The following is a 20,455-nucleotide window of genomic DNA, read 5'->3' as shown; positions in this document are numbered from 1 at the left end:
AGAGGACTGGAACTTCCCCAATAAAGTGTGGTACACTATGCTTGATAAAGAATAAAGATTTGGACTTCTGAGATACAACATGCAGAACTGTTCACACTCAATTTACACCCAATACAAAGAACATGAAATATAAGCCCCAAAATGAAAAATACCAACAAAGTCCAACGGAATTCAGCAGAACTTTGAAAATGCTTTTCTTTTTTTTCCCCTCTGCTTCATCTTAAATTACATTCTCCAAAAAATAAGTTTGTTCCACTTATTTTAATATGTGATATCTGGACTCAGATATCATGACTCTGAAATCAGCCCCAAACCCTTTGGACCCAAGTCCAAAGAAGAAATAAGGGTACAGCAGTTCACTGTTATACCTATAAAAAGGCATTTTATTAATTTTAGTTCTGCTAACACTTAAGGCAATATATAAGTCAGAAAAATGTATAGGCAGACATATTAGCCCCACTGCCACCAAAAACAAACAAAGTGAAAACAGAGAGGACTAATGTATAAACCCCCACTTATTCACACTCCCTAGGCTGTTACTGTGCCCAGAGGTGCCATTTACAGACTCTCATCACATGCAGGTCCTGCACTAGAGCACAAAGTACCACCATCACCACCCACAGCCACATGCAGTGTGCACGTCAGTGGGCAAAAAGGAGATTCTCTTTTTGTATTTCTATTTCACAGACAGGAAAACCAAGACTCAGAGTAACTTACAAAGTAACTTACAAAAAGGTCAGAGGATAATAAGTAGCTGAATCAAGATTTAAACCCAGTCCCTGGCACCAGAGCCTATGCTTGCAACTACTATATAAATGTTGGTCTCCACTGCAGCTAACAAGCTAACCATGTAAGCAAAGCTCATTGCTTCTCACAAGATCTTTATGAAGTAGATACTGTTCTGTAATAGAAGATGAATAGACAGAACTGGATTAAGTAACTTACCCAAAGACACACAGTCAATAAGTGTCAGAACTAGGATGCTGAACTATGAGCTTTTAAACCGTCTCTAACACTAGGCCCTTAAATGTATTTCACTTTACCTTCAGACGGTATAGACATGGAGAAAAAGCAGCCATTTGGAGGGAAAAACAATGGGTTTCCACTTGAGATCTTAACCAAGATTATCTCATATGCCCTTTCTCCAATACTGTCAAAAAGTTGTTGTAAAATCTTAAGTAGCAAAACTTTAAAGACACAAAGTAGCATGAAACTGCCCCAGCACTCAAGGCCTTGTTCTACCAGAAGATGGGACTCACAGATACAACTCATGTATAACTGTCTACCACCGAATAAAACTAAGAAGAACAAAAGGTACCCAATCTAGATTTCTTACATATGTGTTAATATGGCACAGAAAAGGAAAAAAAAAGGTGGGGGGAGGTACAATCTGCTTGTAGGATGTATATTAAATCAACCTTAAAAATGCACTCCAATATACGTCAGGTGCAGACAGGTGCTGTTTGATTCCACTTATATGATGTATCAAGAATAGTCAAATCAAATTCAGAGTCAGAAAGTACACTGGTAGATGCAAGGGGCCAAGAGGTGGACGTGAGAAAAGGAACTGAAAAGTTAGTGTTTAATAGGCATGGAGTTTCAGTTTGCAAAGGTGAAAAATTCGAGAGATGGATGATGGCGAGAGTTGCACAACAATGACAATGTGAATGTACTTAGTGCCAATGAATTGTATAAATATGGTTAAAATAGTATGTTTCATGTTATGTAACTTCAACCACAACAAAAAATATATTTTAATTAAAAAAAAATACCAACCTAAAATGTCCAAAACTTACCATCCTGTCCGGAAGGAAAACTGTTAACCAAATTATGGTTTAGACCAGTGATCATTTGGGGAGCTGGGGAGTGTGGTATTTGGGACTGTGTGGGAGTATTTTGGTTGCCACAGTGACTGGTGGGCATCAAAACACTAAACACCCTGCTACGAGGTATGGCAAACACAAAAAAATCTTTTATGTCTCTAACAGTGATCTCCACACAGGCAGGAAACTGGTTTTACTCATTTCAAAAATACAGAACAGGCTCCAACCCCTAGAAGATACCTCAAAAAATATCTGTGCAGTGACTAGATCATATAATAAGACAGTCAATAAAGAATAATTATCATAAATATAATATGGCAGCATGGTAACAGTTACCATGAAGAAAAAGCAAGATAGAAGGTTACAAGCACAAGATGATTGCAACTATACATTTAAATTCTGCATTCAGAAAAGACTAGAAGGAAATATACTAAAATAGTCAAGACTAGAAGGACAGTAGGTAGGGACAGTGGGAATCTCATTCATTCATTCATGCACGTCATTAAGATGATGAGGCATTTGGATACCTTAAGAGATTCATAGTTACTCCCACCGTTTACCACTTCATGAATTTCTTCACTTTGACATTACTGCCCCAGTCAAACTCCCCACCTGTCACTGTCCCCATCCCCTCCCTGGAGCAGGTCGCACCTGGTAGAAGCCAGAGCCCCAGAGCCCCTCAGGGCTTGCCCCCCTTCCCTTGTCTCACCAGGTCAGTGAAAAACTGATCAGACTATGCTTAAACAAATGGAAGGATATGCTTAAATGTTCATTTTTATTTTTTCACACCAGTGAGAGAATTAGTGATATTCCTCTCTATTGCTTAAGTGGGACATAATCTATGATTTAAAAAAAAAACAAACAAACAAACAGAAAAGTTCAATCATTTTTAGTTGGCCAAAAGATACCTAGAATTAAGAATACTGGAACACAATAACCCCTAAATAAAAATATAGCCCAGAGTGTGATAGTGTTTCTGAAGAAAGATAAATTAAGGTTGTCCTCTGGGTATTTCTAGATTTTTTTCACCTTCACCTCCAAATCAGAGTACTCCAAATTAAAGTCAAAAGTTTACAGCCCTGGCCTACAAAAATCTTCCTCACTGAATTTCCCATCACTGATAAGCACACTGTTATCCTATGTCAGGCAAGCTCAAAGTTTGAAGACAATTTTTTCTTTTCCACCTCATGCCTCCCATCCCCAACATTTCCCTTATCTTCCTAGCCTTTGATCCAACATCTATACCATCTGTCCCTACCCCTTCTATTCCCAACATTCAGTTCAGTTCAGTTCAGTCACTCAGTCGTGTCTGACTCTTTGCGACCCCATGAATTGCAGCACGCCAGGCCTCCCTGTCCATCACCAACTCCTGGAGTTTACCCAAACTCATGTGTATCAAGTCGGTGATGCCATCCAGCCATCTCATCCTCTGTCGTCCCCTTCTCCTCCTGCCCCCAATCCCTCCCAGCATTAGGGTCTTTTCCAATGAGTCAACTCTTTGCATGAGGTGGCCAAAGTATTGGAGTTCCAGCTTTAGCATCAGTCCTTCCAAAGAACACCCAGGACTGATCTCCTTTAGAATGGACTGGTTGGATCTCCTTGCAGTCCAAGGGATTCTCAAGAGTCTTCTCCAACACCACAGTTCAAAAGCATCAATTCTTCGGCGCTCAGCTTTCTTCACAGTCCAACTCTCACATCCATACATGACTACTGGAAAAACCATAGCCTTGACTAGACGGACCTTTGTTGGCAAAGTAATGTCTCTGCTTTTGAATATGCTATATAGGTGGGTCATAACTTTCCTTCCAAGGAGTAAGCGTCTTTTAATTTCATGGCTGCAATCACCATCTGAAGTGATTTTGGAGCCCCCCAAAATAAAGTCTGACACTGTTTCCACTGTTTCCCATCTAATTCCCATGAAGTGATGGGCCCAGATGCCATGATCCCAACATTAGTAACCAATTTCAAGATTTCTCTCTGCTGAAAGCTGCCATCATGTTTTCCTACATTTCCCCCACAAAGGGCAGTCAGTTTCCCACTATGTGTAAGCAACTCCCAATATTTTTATTAAGCTAAGGTAAGTAAAACACAGTGCAAAATCCTCAGTAGAAGTAGCAGCAGTGATTTTTTAAGGCAATGATCAGTACACAAACTTTGATCTTAAACATTTCTACCAAAAACTACCTTAATGGCAGTGGAGGAAAGAGGGAAGATGGCTCAAGTCCACTTATGAAAAAGGTGGGGAATCTGGGAGCACAAATCAAAGGGGACTTAAGTATGGAGGAATGTCACTGTGAACATTCAAAACCTTGTACTATATGCCAACATAAATTTGGCCATTTAAAATGTTAAAATGATGTCTTTTCCCACAGAAGTCTTTAGGGGGAAAGTGCCCGTGCATCACAGTATGCCAGAGTAAATTATTCTATGATTTAGCAAGATCCCAACTACCGTGACATAAGCCTAACGGTGTATACATACTAGTTTGAGATTTACAGGTCTCCATGACAAAACAGAAGATAACTTTTAAAAATAGATTATCTGCTAGTATCTGATGTCAAACATCAGTAGTTTGATAACTATTTGATTCTTCAGCTAATGTCAGTACAGTGTACCTAGAATTAAAATGATGGAATGAGGTTTTATGACAATCAGATTATAATCCATGAGGGAATATTTATTGTGGTGCTGCATTTACAGCAGATGAAATGAATGGATTAATTTGAAAAGCATTCTGTCTCACTACTCTGACTAAATAAATTACTGAAATCAATTAGTTGTCTTTTTAGACAATAAATGGATGAAAATAAATTAGTACTTTTTTAGACTTGAAAAACATCTGAAACAACATTTTACTCCCTTTTTAAGGAAGGAATTCCTCAAAGATTGATGCTTTTAGAAATATGGAACTTACATGTTACAGAACATGCAAGTTCTATAGCATGTGCATGCTAAGTTGCTTCAGTCGTGTCCAACTCTGTGCAGCCCTATGGACTGTAGTCAGACAGGTTCCTCTATCTATGGGATACCCCAGGCAAGAATATCTGAGGAGTGGATTGCCATTTCCTCCTCCAGGAGATCTTGCAGACTCAGGGATTGAATCCATGTCTCTAATGTCTCCTGCATTGGTAGCCAGGTTCTTTACCACTAGCGCCACCCAGAAACTCTACAGCATATACGTTCTCTAACACAGGTATCCAAAGGAAACATAAAGTGAACCACATCAGTTTAGTTCAGTGGCAGGGTCATATCCGACTCTGTGACCCCATGGACTGCAGAACGCCAGGCTTCCTTGTCCATCACCAACTACCAGAGCCTACTCAAACTCATGTCCATCACGTCAGTGATGCCATCCAACCATCTCATCCTCTCTTGTCCCCTTCTCCGCCCGCCTTCAATCTTTCCCAGCATCAGGGTCTTTTCCAATGAGTTGGTTCTTCGCATCAGATGGTCAAAGTATCGGAGTTTCAGCTTCAGCATCAGTCCTTTCAATGAATATTCAGGACTGATTTTCTTTAGGATTGACTGGCTGGATCTCCTTGCAGTCCAAGGGACTCTCAAGTCTTCTCCAACACCACGGACTTTTGTTGGTAAAGTAACGTCTCTGCTTTTTAATATGCTGTCTAGGTTGGTCATAGCTTTTCTTCCAAGGAGCAAGTATCTTTTAATTTCATGGCTGCAATCACCATCTGCAGTGATCCTGGAGCCCCCAAAAATAAACTCTCTCACTGTTTCCATTGTTTCCCCATCTATTTGCCATGAAGTGATGGGATCAGATGCCATGATCTTAGTTTTCTGAATACTGAGTTTTAAGCCAACTTTTTCCACTTTCCTCTTTCACTTTCATCAAGAGGCTCTTTAGTTCTTCTTCGCTTTCTGCCATAAGGGTGGTGTCATCTGCATATCTGAGGTTATTGATATTTCTCCCAGCAATCTTGATTCCAGCTTGTGCTTCATCCAGCCCAGCATTTTGCATGAGGTACTCTGCATATAGGTTAAATAAGTAGGGTGACAATATACAGCCTTGACGTACTCCTTTCCTGATTTGGAACCAGTCTGTTGTTCCATGTCCAGTTCTAACTGTTGCTTCTTGACCTGCATACAGATTTCTCAGGAGGCAGATCAGGTGGCCCAGTATTCCCATCTTTTGAAGAATTTTCCACAGTTTATTGTGATAAACACAGCCAAAGGCTTTGGTGTAATCAATAAAGAAAAGTACATATTTTTCTGGAACTCTCTTGCTTTTTCAGTGATCAAATAGATGTTGGAGATTTGATCTCTGGTTTCTTTGCCTTTTCTAAATCCAGCTTGAACATCTGGAAGTTCACGGTTCACGTACTGTTGAAGCCTGGCTTAGAGAATTTTGAGCATTACTTTGCTGGCGTGTGAGATAAGTGCAATTGTGTGGTAGTTTGAACATTCTTTGGCATTTCCTTTCTTTGAGATTAGAATGAAAACTGACCTTTTCCAGTCCTGTGGCCACTGCTGAGTTTTCCAAATTTGCTGGCATATTGAGTGCAGCACTTTCACAGCATCATCTTTTAGGATGTGAAATAGCTCAATTGGAATTCCATCACCTCCACTAGCTTTGTTCATAGTGATGTTTCCTAAGGCCCACTTGACTTTGAATTCCAGGATGTCTGGCTCTAAGTAAGGGGCATGAAGATATTTTTTGTGTATTTCTTCTGTGTATTCCTGCACCTCTTCTTAGTATCTTCTGATTCTGTTAAAGTGAAAGGTGAAAGTGAAGTCGCTCAGTCGTGTCCGACTCTTTGCGACCCTGTGGACTGTAGCCCACCAGGCTCCTCCGTCCATAGGATTTTCCAGGCAAGAATACTGGAGTGGGTCCATACCATTCCTGTTCTTTATTTGTGCTCATCTTTGCATGAAATGTTCCCTTGGCATCTCTAATTTTCTTGAAGAGATTTCTAGTCTTTCCCATTCTACTGTTTTCCTCTATCTCTTTGCATTGATCCCTGAGGAAGTCTTTCTTATCTCTCCTTGCTCTTCTTTGGAGTCCAAAATAGAGTCTAAAATGCAGTACTTGGATGCAATCTCAAAAATGACACAATGGTCTCTGTTCGTTTCCAAGGCAACCATTCAATACCACAGTAATCCAAGTCTATGCCCTGACCAGTATTGCTGAAGAAGCTGAAGTTGAACAGTTCTATAAAGACCTACAAGACCCTGTAGAACTAACACCCAAAAAAGATGTCCTTTTCATTATAGGGGACTGAAATGCAAAAGTCAGAAGTCAAGAGATACCTGGAGTAGCAGGCAAATTTGGCCTTGTAGTACAAAACGAAGCAGGCCAAAGACTAACAGAGTTTTGCCAAGAGAATGCACTGGTCATAGCAAATATCCTCTTGCTACAACACAAGAGAAGACTCCACACATCGACATCACCAGATGGTCAATACTGAAATCAGACTGATTATATTTTTGCAGCCAAAGATGGAGAAGCTCTATACAGTCAGCAAAAACAAGACCAGGAGCTGACGGTAGCTCAGCTCATGAACTCATTGCCAAATTCAGACTTAAATTGAAGAAAGTAGGGAAAACCACTAGACCATTCAGGTATGACCTAAATCTAATCCCTTACACTTATCCAGTGGAAGTGACAAACAGATCAAGGGATTAGATCTAATAGACAGAGTGCCTGAGGAACTATGGACGGAGGTTCATGACATTGTACAGGAGGCAGTGATCAAGACCATCCCCAAGAAAAAGAAATGCAAAAAGGCAAAATGGTTGTCTGAGGAGGCCTTCCAAATAACTTAGAAAAGAAGAAAAGGGAAAGGGAAAGGAGAAAAGGAAAGATATACCCATTTGAATGCATAGTTCCAAAGAATAGCAAGGAGAAATAAGAAAGCCTTCCTCAGAGATCAATGCAAAGAATCAGAGGAAAACAATAGGGAACCACATACGTAATCTCTAATTTTCCAGTTAGCCATATTAAAAAAATAAGAAGAAACAGATAATATTAATTTTAATGATATATTTTATGTAATCCAGTATATCCAAAATATTTTATCACTTCAACATGCAATCAATTTCTTTGAAATTCACTGTGTTTTGTACACTTCAGTTCAGTCGCTCAGTCGTGTCTAACTCTTTGCGACCCCATGAATTGCAGCACGCCAGGCCTCCCTGTCCATCACCAACTCCTGGAGCTTACCCAAACTCATGTGTATCAAGTCGGTGATGCCATCCAGCCATCTCATCCTCTGTCGTCCCCTTCTCCTCCTGCCCCCAATCCCTCCCAGCATCAGGGTCTTTTCCAATGAGTCAACTTTTCACATGAGGTGGCCAAAGTATTAGGGTTTCAGCTTTAGCATCAGTCCTTCCAATGAACACCCAGGACTGATTTCCTTTAGAATGGACTGGTTGGATGTCCTTGCAGTCCAAGGGACTGTCAGGAGTCTTCTCCGACACCACAGTTCAAAAGCATCAATTCTTCGGTGCTCAGCTTTCTTCACAGTCCAACTCTCACATCCATACATGACTACTGGAAAAACCATAGCCTTGACTAGACGGACCTTTGTTGGCAAAGTAATGTCTCTGCTTTTGAATATGCTGTCTAGGTTGGTCATAACCCTCCTTCCAAAGAGTAAGCCTCTTTTAATTTCATGGCTGTAATCCCCATCTGCAGTGACTTTGGAGCCCCCAAAAATAAAGTCAGCCACTGTTTCCACTGTTTCCCCATCCATTTCCCATGAAGTGATGGGACCAGATGCCATGACCTTCGTTTTCTGAATGTTGAGCTTTAAGCCAACTTCTTCACTCTCCTCTTTCACTCTCATCAAGCGGCTTTTTAGTTCCTCTTCACTTTCTGCTATAGGGTGGTGTCATCTGCATATCTGAGGTTATTGATATTTCTCCCAGCAATCTTGATTCCAGCTTGTGTTTCTTCCAACCCAGCATTTCTCATGTTGTACTCTGTATAGAAGTTAAATAAGCAGGGTGACGATATACAGCCTTGATGTACTCCTTTTCCTATTTGGAACCAGTCTGTTGTTCCATGTCCAGTTCTAACTGTTGCTTCCTGACGTGCATACAGGTTTCTCAAGAGGCAAGTCAGGTGGTCTGGTATTCCCATCTCTTTCAGAATTTTCCACAGTTTATTGTGATCCACACAGTCAAAGGCTTTGGCATAGTCACTTAGTCCGTCTCTACTCAGACAAGCCACAGCTATACTTCATGTGCCCAGCAGTCACAGTAGGCTAGTGCTAGATGCTGGAAAGTACAATTCCAGACAACCATATTACCATGTCCCACACACACACAAAAAAAAACAATTTCCCAAAGAAATTCTTATCTGATTCTGTTCTAAAAAACTATCAATATTGTCCAGATTGATAATATTTCTACATGGACATAGACAGTCTTAACCAAATCTAGATGGGAGTTCCAAGGAATTTCTATATCAAGTACACATATTTCACCTCCAATATTATAAGTGCCTGCCTAAATTCTATACAGAATCAGCACTCATTAATCTGTTCTGTTCGTTGTAAACTTAAGGTTCCTGTCCTTTGGTCTTTTCACATTTCACAGTTCAAAAAAAAGATTAAGTATATGACATTCCTGGGGTATCACATAGGTTTAAGAATGTTTCATTAAGGAATTATTCAGTCTAAAGGAAAATTATTGACACATCTCATTTCCCTGTTGCTCTTGGAAAGTGACACCTCTGATTTCTACCAAGGACTGAAGATAAGGGCACTGATGCACCACCAGACCCCTGAGCCAGCGCTGTAGGGACACTTTCCTCCCGATGGTCTCCACCACCTTTCTTCCTGTTGAGTTTGGGGCACGGTGAGGGTGTGACACAGCGCCCGCCCCCACCCCGGGCAGGGGGAACCTCAGAGAAACAGAGTAAGATGCTGCATTTCTCCCCCAGCTAATAAGTACGGTCAAGTTCAAGGAGCTGGATGCGTCCTTAGTCCAGTAACATTCTCAAATTCTGAACACTTAAATCCCTTCTCATTTCCATACAACTTTTGCTTCCAAGTTCGTTTCTAAAAAGCTCCAAGAAACTGTAAAACTCTCATAATCAAATGCAATTGAACCATCATAAAATAAAAACTCTGAGACTTGTGTGTAAGCTGTCAGGACTTGGCTCATTATTCTCATTTACTTAATAAAACACACTTTTAAAATAACTCTCTATTCATATATTTATAGTAAAAATATAACTTTTTTGATTTAAATAATTACCTCAACAAAAACTATTTGGAAATATACAAATCATACAACCTAAAAACAAAGAATCATTACTAACACCCTAATGCTATTTCTCTTGTAGTATTTATTTAGCCTTGCATGCATAATGTTGATTTGAATATTAGTGAAAAGGCCGATTCAGGTAACCATGACACCTCCAAAATAGGCACAAGCAATAAACATGACTGAAATCCTGTCAGATTATTCAAGTGAAATCAGAAAACTAATTTCTAATATTGAAAATCTGTATCCATACATAAAGTACTAACTGAAACAGATCTTCAGAATGAAATTTCCCCAAATGATTAAAGTAAAATGTGAAACCTCACAGTTTATACAAGACAAGAAACATTTGGCTGCAAATGGTTTTATAATTTTGCTAATTAAAAATTATCCCATTTTCACTTTGGATTCCTCGTGTAACAGAAACAGGAATAACCTTACCATGCCAGAAACACAAGCAAATGATTAAAGTTCTGCTCTCAAAAAAATCTTTAAAAGTTGGCAAAACATTTCATTAGGCTACAAATCAAAATCCGTCTGTCCTTGACATCTCTTTAATGCCTTCCAGATTCCACATCTACTTTTTTTAATCACTCACTGAATTACTCAGAAATTAAAATAAGTTAAAAATACAACTCATCTTGGACCTTCAGAAAAGTCTCCTGATATGGTACAATCTCCATGTCCCTCCACAAGTGCCAGGGACCCCTAATAACATCAACTGATTTATGCAAAGTATTCAGCAAATTTCACAATGAGAAACAACATATAATATTCCCAGAATCATTCCTTCATCAATAAATCTGCTACATGTGAAGAATATAAATAAATACTAAAAGGGGGCCATCGTGAACTCTCTTCTAAAGTTTGCCAAGTGGAAATGGGTACAACTATGAATAAAAATAAAATCATTTTCAAGCTTCCAAGGTGTTACCAACAAAATATGCTTAGAAAAAGAAGAATTCGAGTTGCAAGGGGTTTGAATGACGAACATGTATCTCTCTGAAGAGCTAATGAAGGCAATGTTTACAACGCACACTTATTTATTGATGCTTCCCTTCCCTGAGCCCTCCATGTGCCATGGAGTCAGTGTGCATTAATGGCACTGAAAGCCAGAGAACCTTCCAACTGCGAGTTGCAGCAGTCACTGTGTCAGTGGAAACAATGAATCACAGGCGCTCAACCTGGGATGCCTTGTGGCAGCACCTTACATGTGTCACCGATGTGTCATGTGACATGGCTGTTGCCATGGTGAGGCTCCATGTTCAGGAAATGTGTTAAGTCTTGTAGGAGGCACCCAGCCATCCCCCAAGTTACCCATGCCCATGAGTGTATTTTGAAATCTTTCTACTGCCGATAACATTGTGATTGGCTTCCTCTCTGGGAGTCTTGTGGGAAGAAGGGGAGGGGGAGAAAGTCATTTGGGAAAAGCCAAGAGCAAAAGAAGTATTCCATCCCCAGTGTCTGCATGTGTAGGCTCAAGCCCATTCAGAATAGCAGTATCTTTAAAAATAATTTGACAGTTTTGATAGAATAAAAGTAGACTCGCCCCACAAAGGGAGCTAATTTTTATGTTACTTGTATCCTTCCCATGCATTACAATGGATAAAGCAAAAGACACCCAAAATGACACAATTACTTAAGCAGGTTAGAAAACTATATGGATTAAGGCTATATGGATGAATAATTCTTATCATACTAACCAAAAAATCCTTGTTTTGTTTTTTTTTAAACAAGCTTCCAACTTGACCCTGACGCTACTTTTGTAGTCTGAAAACAGGAATAAAACTCAACAGACTCATAGCCATGAGAATTAAATAATCTACTGCAACTAGAGGACTGAGTGGAATAGCTGGCACATAGTAGGCCCACAATAAGCTGTTCCTGCAGTCACTACAACCATCATTACTCCCATTGCTCCTATACAGCCACCTGGCTCAGAACAAAGGGAAGCCGATACTGACTTTCAAGGTTATGATTCTTGAGCATTAATTCCTTTACCTTGCAGCTTCCCATGTTTGGGATTTAAGACGCAAATTAAGAAAAGTCAAAATGTTTCCAAAAGATAAAGACATTTTTGTGGAAAAGAGGCTCTATTAGGTGAATTTCACATAAATGTAGACACATAACAAAAAATACACCTCTGTGGCTATCGCTGACTTGAGAAACAACCCAGATGGCTACAGGATGCTTAAAACCAAACGAGAGAGGAATAGCAGAAGAAGCAAAGGATTTTAGCCAGAAGACTAAGAAAGGATCTGTTAACTATTTGAAGATATTTGATGGATTGTCACATAGAAGAAATGGGTTTCATAGAATTTCAAAGCACCAAAAGATTAAGTGGGATGCCTGTGAGTAGTAGATTTTAGTCCAGTGGAAGAAACAACTTCCTAGTCCTAAATACTGGTCAATAATAAAATGGGCTATCTGAAGGACAGAAGTTTACCATCCCAGAGTTACTCAAATAGGCTGGATGTTCATGTAGAACCAATATGGCCTCAAAGATGTGAGGCATGCATGTGGACAGCAACGGGCTTTTTACTATTTCTGTGAATACTAAAAGTCTAGGACTCTCTGAATGTGTATGATGTGTATCACCGATGGGCACAGATACACATAAAAATCCACACAGCAGAGACACTCCAGAAAGACAATGGCAAATCTGCTGTAATGATCTCAAGCCACATATTTTATTTGGGAAATACTTTAGTGCTAATAGCTAACTAAATTGTTCCCTGAAAATCACTACACGCCAACTCTTTGAACAACTTATGTGTATTAACTCATCTAATCCACAATAATTTATGAATTATGATAGATACTACTAATATTCACATTTTAAAGATCAGGAAACTGAGGCCCAGAGCAATGTAAGTTACCCATGTATATACTGATAACAAGCATACAGAGCCAGGATGCAAATCTGGCTAATATCCAGTGTTCTTAATTGCCATGTTCCATTCTATATTATACATTAAAGGTTCTAGGTCTTGGTTCTGGATCCTGAAATATGTTTATTTTTCATTTAACAACAACAGCAGCAACAACAAAAAACAGAAACTATTTCCAAGGCTTTCAACATAATTCTACCTTTGTTCTATTCTCTTGCCTACTTTCTCCCTTTTTTTTAAATTACATTTAGGTAAAAACATTTGCTTCTTAGAGGTACATCATCCTTTCCAGATGTTTATTCCCCAACTAAAACAACAATACTTTGGTTCATAAGTGATGGCTTGCTAAAAACCAGAAACCCATTCCCTTTCACATCCCAGTAAGTTGAATCATGATATTTGAGAAAGAAATAATCCTCTACATTATTCTTCTTGAATAATATTCTTGAAAAATATCCATGTTCATTTCTCTTCTCTGGTCCCACATATTCTCTGACTTGATGCTGTGTTTGTTATACCCTGGCCTCCATGCTATGAAAAAGGCCCACTAAACGAACCTTCTCTTCCTCACAGTTTGCCTAGCCTTGACTCGCCAACCTGTCTACAAGGTAAAAGATTAAAATCTCTCACAGAAAGGGGAGAGGAGACTCAATATGAGGTAACTTCTCTCCAGAATGCTCACACTTTTTAAAATTTTTTAAAAATTTTAATGAAATACAGCTGATTTACAATGTTGTGTTAGTTCCAGGTGTATAACAAAGTGATTCAATTATACACACACACACACATATATATATGTGTGTGTAACATATGTATAGTGTGTTTGTATGAGAAAGGAGTATATCAAGGCTATGTACTGTCACCCTAATTTAACTTGTATGCAGAGTACATCATGCGAAATGCCAGGCTGCATAAAGCTCAAGCTGGAAACAAGACTGTCGAGAGAAATATCAATAACCTCAGATATGCAGATGACATCACCCTAATTGCAGTAAGTGAAAATGAACTAAAGTGCCTCTTAATGAAGGTAAAAGAGGAGAGTGAAAAAGCTGGCTTAAAACTGAACATTCAAAAACTAAGATCATTAAAAAAAAAAACAACTAAGATCATGGCATCCAGTCCCATCACTTCATGGCAAACAGATCAAGAAACAATGGAAACAGTAAACAAACTTTTATTTTCTTGTGCTCCAAAAATCACAGTGTACTGTGACTGCAGCCATGAAATTAAAAGACACTTGCTCCTTGGAAGAAAAGCTGACAAACCTCGACAACATATTCAAAAGCAGAGACGTCACTTTACCGACAAAAGTCCGTATAGTCAAAGCTATGGTTTTTCCAGTAGTCATGTACGGATGTGAGAGTTGGACCATAAAGAAGGCTGAGCAAAGAAGAATTGATGCTTTTGAACTGGAGAAGACTCTTGAGAGTCCCTTGTACTGCAAGGAGATCAAACCAAGTCAATCCTAAAGGAAATCAACCCTGAATATTCTTTGGAAGGACTGATGCTAAAGCTGACGCTCCAATACTTTAGCCACCTGACGCAAAGAGCTGATTCACTGGAAAAGACCCTGATGCTGAGAAAGATTGAGGGCGGGGGAAGGGGACAAAAGAGGATGAGACGGTTAGATGGCATCACTGATTCGATGGACATGAGTTTGAGCAAGCTCTAGGAGATGGTGAAGGACAGGGAAGCCTGAAGTGCTGTCGTCCATGGGTTCACAGTCAGACATGACTGAGCAACTGAAAAACAACTGTGTATGTATTTTCCTTTAGATTCATTTTCATTAAAGGTTATTAGAAGATATTGATAGAGTTCCCTATGCTATACAGTAGGTCCCTGTTGGTCATCTATTTTCTAAATAGTACTGTGTATATCTGAATCCCAAACTCCTAATTTATCCCCTCACCTTTTCCCTTTGGTAACTGTTTGTTTTCTGTCTGTGAGTCTACTTCTGTCTCATTTTTTATCATTCTCATCCTCCAGACATTTCTTTGGAGAAAATCAAATGACACAGATTATAAGCCTTCTTATCTCTATTCCTCCTTCGATACAGTAAGGATATTTAGGGGAAAAAACTTCTGCTTTAATCACTCCGAGTGTTGGTGTGCCCAAGAACCACTTTTAAGTAATTCTTATATTTTTCCTTAAAGCTCTCAATTTTATTAAATGCTGCATTTAAGCAATAGTGAGAAACCAAATGATGGGCTAATAGTATTTTGCTACCTATTTCATATTATATATGGATTCCCTGGTGGCTCAGATGGTAAAGAGTCTGCCTGCAATGTGGGAGACCAGAGTTCCATCCCTGGGTTGGGAAGATCCCCTGGAGAAGGAAATGGCAACCCACTCCAGTATTCTTGCCTGGAAAATCCCATGGATAGCGGAGCATGGTGGGCTACAGTCCATAGGGTCGCAAAGAGCTGGACACGACTGAGTGACTTCACTTTCATATTATATATACGTGTGTGTGTGTGTATAAATATATATATATATATATATATATATATATATATAATACCTAACTCAAGTTTTTAAAAAAGGTCCATTTTGTAACTGTAAAATATTTCATCTTAATTCCACTGGTGAGATACACAACACATACCAGAAAACACTGTATTGAAGAGAATATAGATCTTACATACCAGTTTCAGAATCCATTTATTTTCTGTGACTTGTTTTCCCTTTCACTTCATCTTTTACCCTCCACCTCATTTTCACTTCAGGCTCACCTTTCTCTTGTTTTAAATAAAGGAAAGGGAGGAGGAACCCTCACTAAATTTCACTCTAAATCAATAAATAATCCAGTCACACAGAACAAGCCTATCTCAAGATGAGATGTGAAGAAAACATGGTGACATTATTATTTCATCAGAAATTGGAGAGCAAATGATCAGGCCCAAGCATGGTGACAGAGCTACAACAAAGACTGCAGCCTTAATGTTGCTTCAGGCTGCAAGAAGATGCAGAAAACCACAGGCCCTAGGGCCAAACAGGGACCCTATTTGGAACCCTACACTCATGAACCAAGAATAGTTTTTACATTCTTAAAGGGCTGGGAAAAAATTAAACTACTGCTGTTTAGTGATCCATGGAAATTATAAGAAATTCAAAGGACTGTAAATAAATTTTATTGGAAACACAGCAATGACCATTCACATATGAATCACGTATCAGTTCAGTCTCTCAGTCACGTCCAACTCTTCACAACCCCACGGACTGCAGCACGCCAGGCTTCCCTGTCCATCACCAACTCCCTGAGCTTGCTCAAACTCATGTGTATGGAGTCGGTGATGCCATCCAACCATCTCATCCTCTTTTGTCCCCTTCTCCTGCCCTCAATCTTTCCCAGCATCAGGGTCTTTTCCAGTGAGTCAGCTCTTCAAATCAGGTGGCCAAAGTACTGGAGTTTCAGCTTCAGCATCAGTTCTTCCACTGAATATTCAGGGTTGATTTCCTTTAGGATTGACTTGGTTTGATCTTGCAGTCCAAGGGACTCTCAAGAGTCTTCTCCAACACCACAATTCAAAAGCATCAATTCTTTGGCACTCAGCTTTCTTTACGGTCCAACTCTCACCTCCATACGTGACTACTGGAAAAATCATAGCTTTGACTAGACGGACCTTTGCTGTCTAGTCACCTATGGCTGCTTGCATACAACACAGCAAGTAGTTGCAAGAGACCAGGTAGCCTGCAAAGCCCAAAATATTTCCTCTCTGGATCAGAAAGTTTGTTGATCACTGTTATCAACAGAGAAGTTAGATGGCTCTTTTACCAGCACACACATATAGAAGCATATTTTTTTTTTTTAATTATAAAACTTTTCCAAAAACACATTAGAAAAAAGAGAAAAAGGAATCTCCATGTACTCAGCACCAAAATCAGATAAAAAGCTCTTCCTTTTTATCACGAGGCACTGCCTGGAAGCACAGATACTGATCGGTACCTGTGGGCCTCATGCTCGCCCACCCTGAGTTTCAGCTCCCCTAAGCCCTCCTTCAATTCTGATGACTATTAACCATCATAAGAGAATACTATCCTGATATCTTTTTAAAGCAGCAACATTATTAACAATTAAAAAGCTGCCACCACACATGCACAATAACTTTCTTGTATTTTAATATGCATATCCATAGTCTGATTATAACAGCCTGGAGAGATTGACAGGAAATGACTGAGTGTAATGGCTCCAGAGGAGACACTACATTGATCAGTAAATAATACACGTTTTTTGAAACTGTCTAACTGCATATTTACACTTGTCAACTCTTATACACTTTGATGACAGAATTCTTTTTCATATACCTACATAAAAAACTCGTAACACTGATTTTTAAAGTGTTTTTAATAATTACCCTAAAAAATGCTTCTAGGATATGTAAGGTTTAAATTATATCCACCAAAGAATGCCACCTGGAGCATTAATTGCTACATCCTTAACATTCCCAGTTATGTCGGGGTATTTGTAAATGTCTCAAAAAGGTTAAAATAAAGTTTCAGGGAATGCATACCTAGTGCTTACTAGGTGCCAAGCACAGTACTGAGGACTTTTCACAGAAAACAAGGCAGATGCTACCACTGTCCACAGGTTGCAGAGGAGGAAACTCAAGCTTGGAGAGCAGCCTTGACGTGGCCAAGGTAACCCTCTCAGTGAAGCCTGGGGACTTGAGTTTATCTATGCTAACTCAGAGACCAAGCTCTAGTCCTCTACCTGGGTATGGGTCTGGAAATCTATATTTAACACAATTCAGGTAGCCCCTGAATCACATGCTGAAGAACAGGCTCCAAGGACTTGGAAGTGGAACAGAAGAAAGTCCAACGGGCCCTGGGTGCAGTCCCCTCTGTACCTTTTCAAACTCTGCCCACTGAAGGGTTAGAGAGAAACTCCATAACTGGTGTATCATAGCCCCTGGCATGTCACATACGCTCCGTTATGACAGCTACTCAACCATTGTCATTTTTTGTAGGTTAGTCAGGGAATGCTTATATGTCAGGTAAAGTTATTTTATCTATATTGTTCAGAAAATTACTTCAACTCTTGGCTGATTAGGTTAGCATCTCCTTGTCCTAAGACTCCGTATCAATTCAATTACACCAGCAGCTGAAGGCTGCCCAAGGTGGTACGGAGGACAGAGGAGTAGAAACCTGGTTCTACCCGGTGACTGGTTTACCAACACCAGGCTGGATAATAAACCAGATTAGCCCCTCACTGATGCCCCTCCTCCCAACACACACACCTTGTTTCATCATAAAGTGGTAGAATATACAAAGAAGTAGAGAAAATAGTACCATGAACTCCCATATACCCATCACCCAGATTCCAGAAGATCAAGATTCTGCTACATTTTTTCTTTTCTGAAAATGTGTAAAGGAAATGGCAAAATAACATCGCATTTCACCCTTGCTGCTGCTGCTGCTGCTAAGTCGCTTCAGTCGTGTCCGACTCTGTGTGACCCCATAGACGGCAGCCCACCAGGCTCCCCCGTTACACAGTCCAATATGCCACACTAAAACATATGGAAAGAAAAATCCCCTTAATAACAACTGAATGCACATGTTGTAAGAAAACCTCCACAGAGCATACCTGAAACTAGCCTCCTGGCCCTCCAGCCTGCAAGTCCATCCTGGATGGGCAGAAGTCCCTGCAGCTCAAACACAGGGATCTAAACGCACGTGACAAAGTGGCAGGCCTGACCTTGCCACTGCCTGGCTCTGGCCCTGGGCACAAAAGCACAGTAGCCCAGGTTGTCCCTCTCTTCACATGTTCTCTGGATCAGCGGGCCTGCTGGCCCTATGTCTGTTCATGTTGTATCAAAGGAGAAAACTCATCTGCTTGGATGTTAGGGATTCCATGAGCCACCATCACCTAGAGCATCTTTGTTTTACAAGAGGACCTGGAAGAAGCATGCAACACTAAGCCCAACTACATGTATCTGGGAGATTTTAGATTTAGAGGAAAAGGCCAGTAAGTAAGGAATATTTTTGAAAAAAAAAAAAAATTGGAAGAAGTTATTCCCTTTTTTATCCCAGTCCTATAAAAATCCTGTGTGTAGATTAAGCTACATGAGTTGGATTTAAATGAGTTGGATTCCACTTCTTCCTGAAGACAACTAGAAGCTACAAAATCTTCCCTGCGTAAATCAAATAAAAGGACCTTAGAGAACCATGGAATCAAAGGTAAGGATGTCGCATGCCTTCCTGGTTAAGACACAGGCTTTGAAAAGGGCCCACCTTCAGGGAAACTCCACTTGTAAAACCTGCTGTGTGATCTTGAATAGTCACTTAGACACTGAGCTTCTTTCTTTTCAATAATAAAACCAGAATAATAATATCAAGTATACAGAGATACTGTTAGGATGATATGAGATACTTTGTGTGATATCTAAACCACTACAGGCAAAATAAATGCTCAATGACTGGCTGCTATAATTATTTGGTACAAATAATTATTGGTACAATTATTACCAAAACCTCACAGAATATGAGGAGGGATGAAGAAGATTTCATCTCATGAGCCTCTTCCAATCAATTGGTTGGCACTATATAGAACAAACAATGTGTAACAGAGAAATCCAAGAGCCACCACCAGGTCAGACCATACGGGGCTCACAGATTTTGGCATCTTTGACAAAAGCCAATCATGTTATCCTACAAATGTGGCTCAACAGGTTACCAATCCACATGTTAACCTCAGCCATTCTCCAGAACTCTAGTTACCATGACTAAACAATCAAAGAATACGTTGAAACAAAACTGAAATGTAAGTTAACTAAATGGTATGTAGATATGCTAATTGCTCATTTTTCTTTTAAGGAGGAGTTAAAAGGATGTCAGTTCTCCACAGGGTAGGGCAGTAGCTTGAACATAAGCTGAATGGAAATTTCCTTCTCTTAAACTCTGTGGGTTAACTTGAACCAAGTGAAGAGAAAACCTACTATTTTCAAAAACAACATGCCATGTAGTTGAAGTTCCTAGAATTTTACATCACAGAAGGTATCATTTGAAATATAATAGTTGAATGCCTTCCTCGCTGGTACAGCTGGCTTCAGTGTATTGACAAAAACCAAGGTTAATATGCAAAAGGAAATTGCAAGATACTTGCTGGGCCCCGGTCAGCACCTGCTACGTGTATATGCCCCTCCCTTTAAGAAAGAAACTGCATTTGAAGAGGGAAAGTCTAGTTTAGTTTTCACCCCGCCACTTCCATGCCGTGTCTGAGCCTGAGTTAATGCCCAGGTAACAAGAGGGTAACAGACTCTCTTATCTTTTCCGAAGTTATAGAAATTGAAAAAAAAAAAAAAAACTACAAAACTATAATGCTTCAGACACGTAACACCAAAACCAGTTAAAAGGTACAAAATAAACTGCCTACCAAACCATATACATATGGTGCACACATATCAAAATCCAGTTGTCACACAACCAGGTAATTGCCAGTATTGTGTAAAATTTTCTCAAAATCGCCTTGTGTGACAGATATTGGGGTAAGTATACTATATTCAAAGACAAATC

The 20,455-nt window shown here is 39.7% G+C and overlaps 1 protein-coding gene across 20 annotated transcripts in view; it reads right to left on the bottom strand.

Annotated features, from left to right (window-relative positions):
* FOXP1 (forkhead box P1) overlaps window positions 1-20,455 on the bottom strand; it is a 627,940-nt gene that overhangs the window by 506,855 nt on the left and 100,630 nt on the right. The gene's annotated exons all lie outside the window — the stretch shown is intronic.

Source organism: Bos taurus, chromosome 22 (assembly GCF_002263795.3).
Source record: "Bos taurus isolate L1 Dominette 01449 registration number 42190680 breed Hereford chromosome 22, ARS-UCD2.0, whole genome shotgun sequence".
NCBI classification, from domain to species: domain Eukaryota; kingdom Metazoa; phylum Chordata; class Mammalia; order Artiodactyla; family Bovidae; genus Bos; species Bos taurus.
Note: the sequence above shows the minus strand (reverse complement) of the source record. Positions and strands in the feature narration are given on the sequence as shown.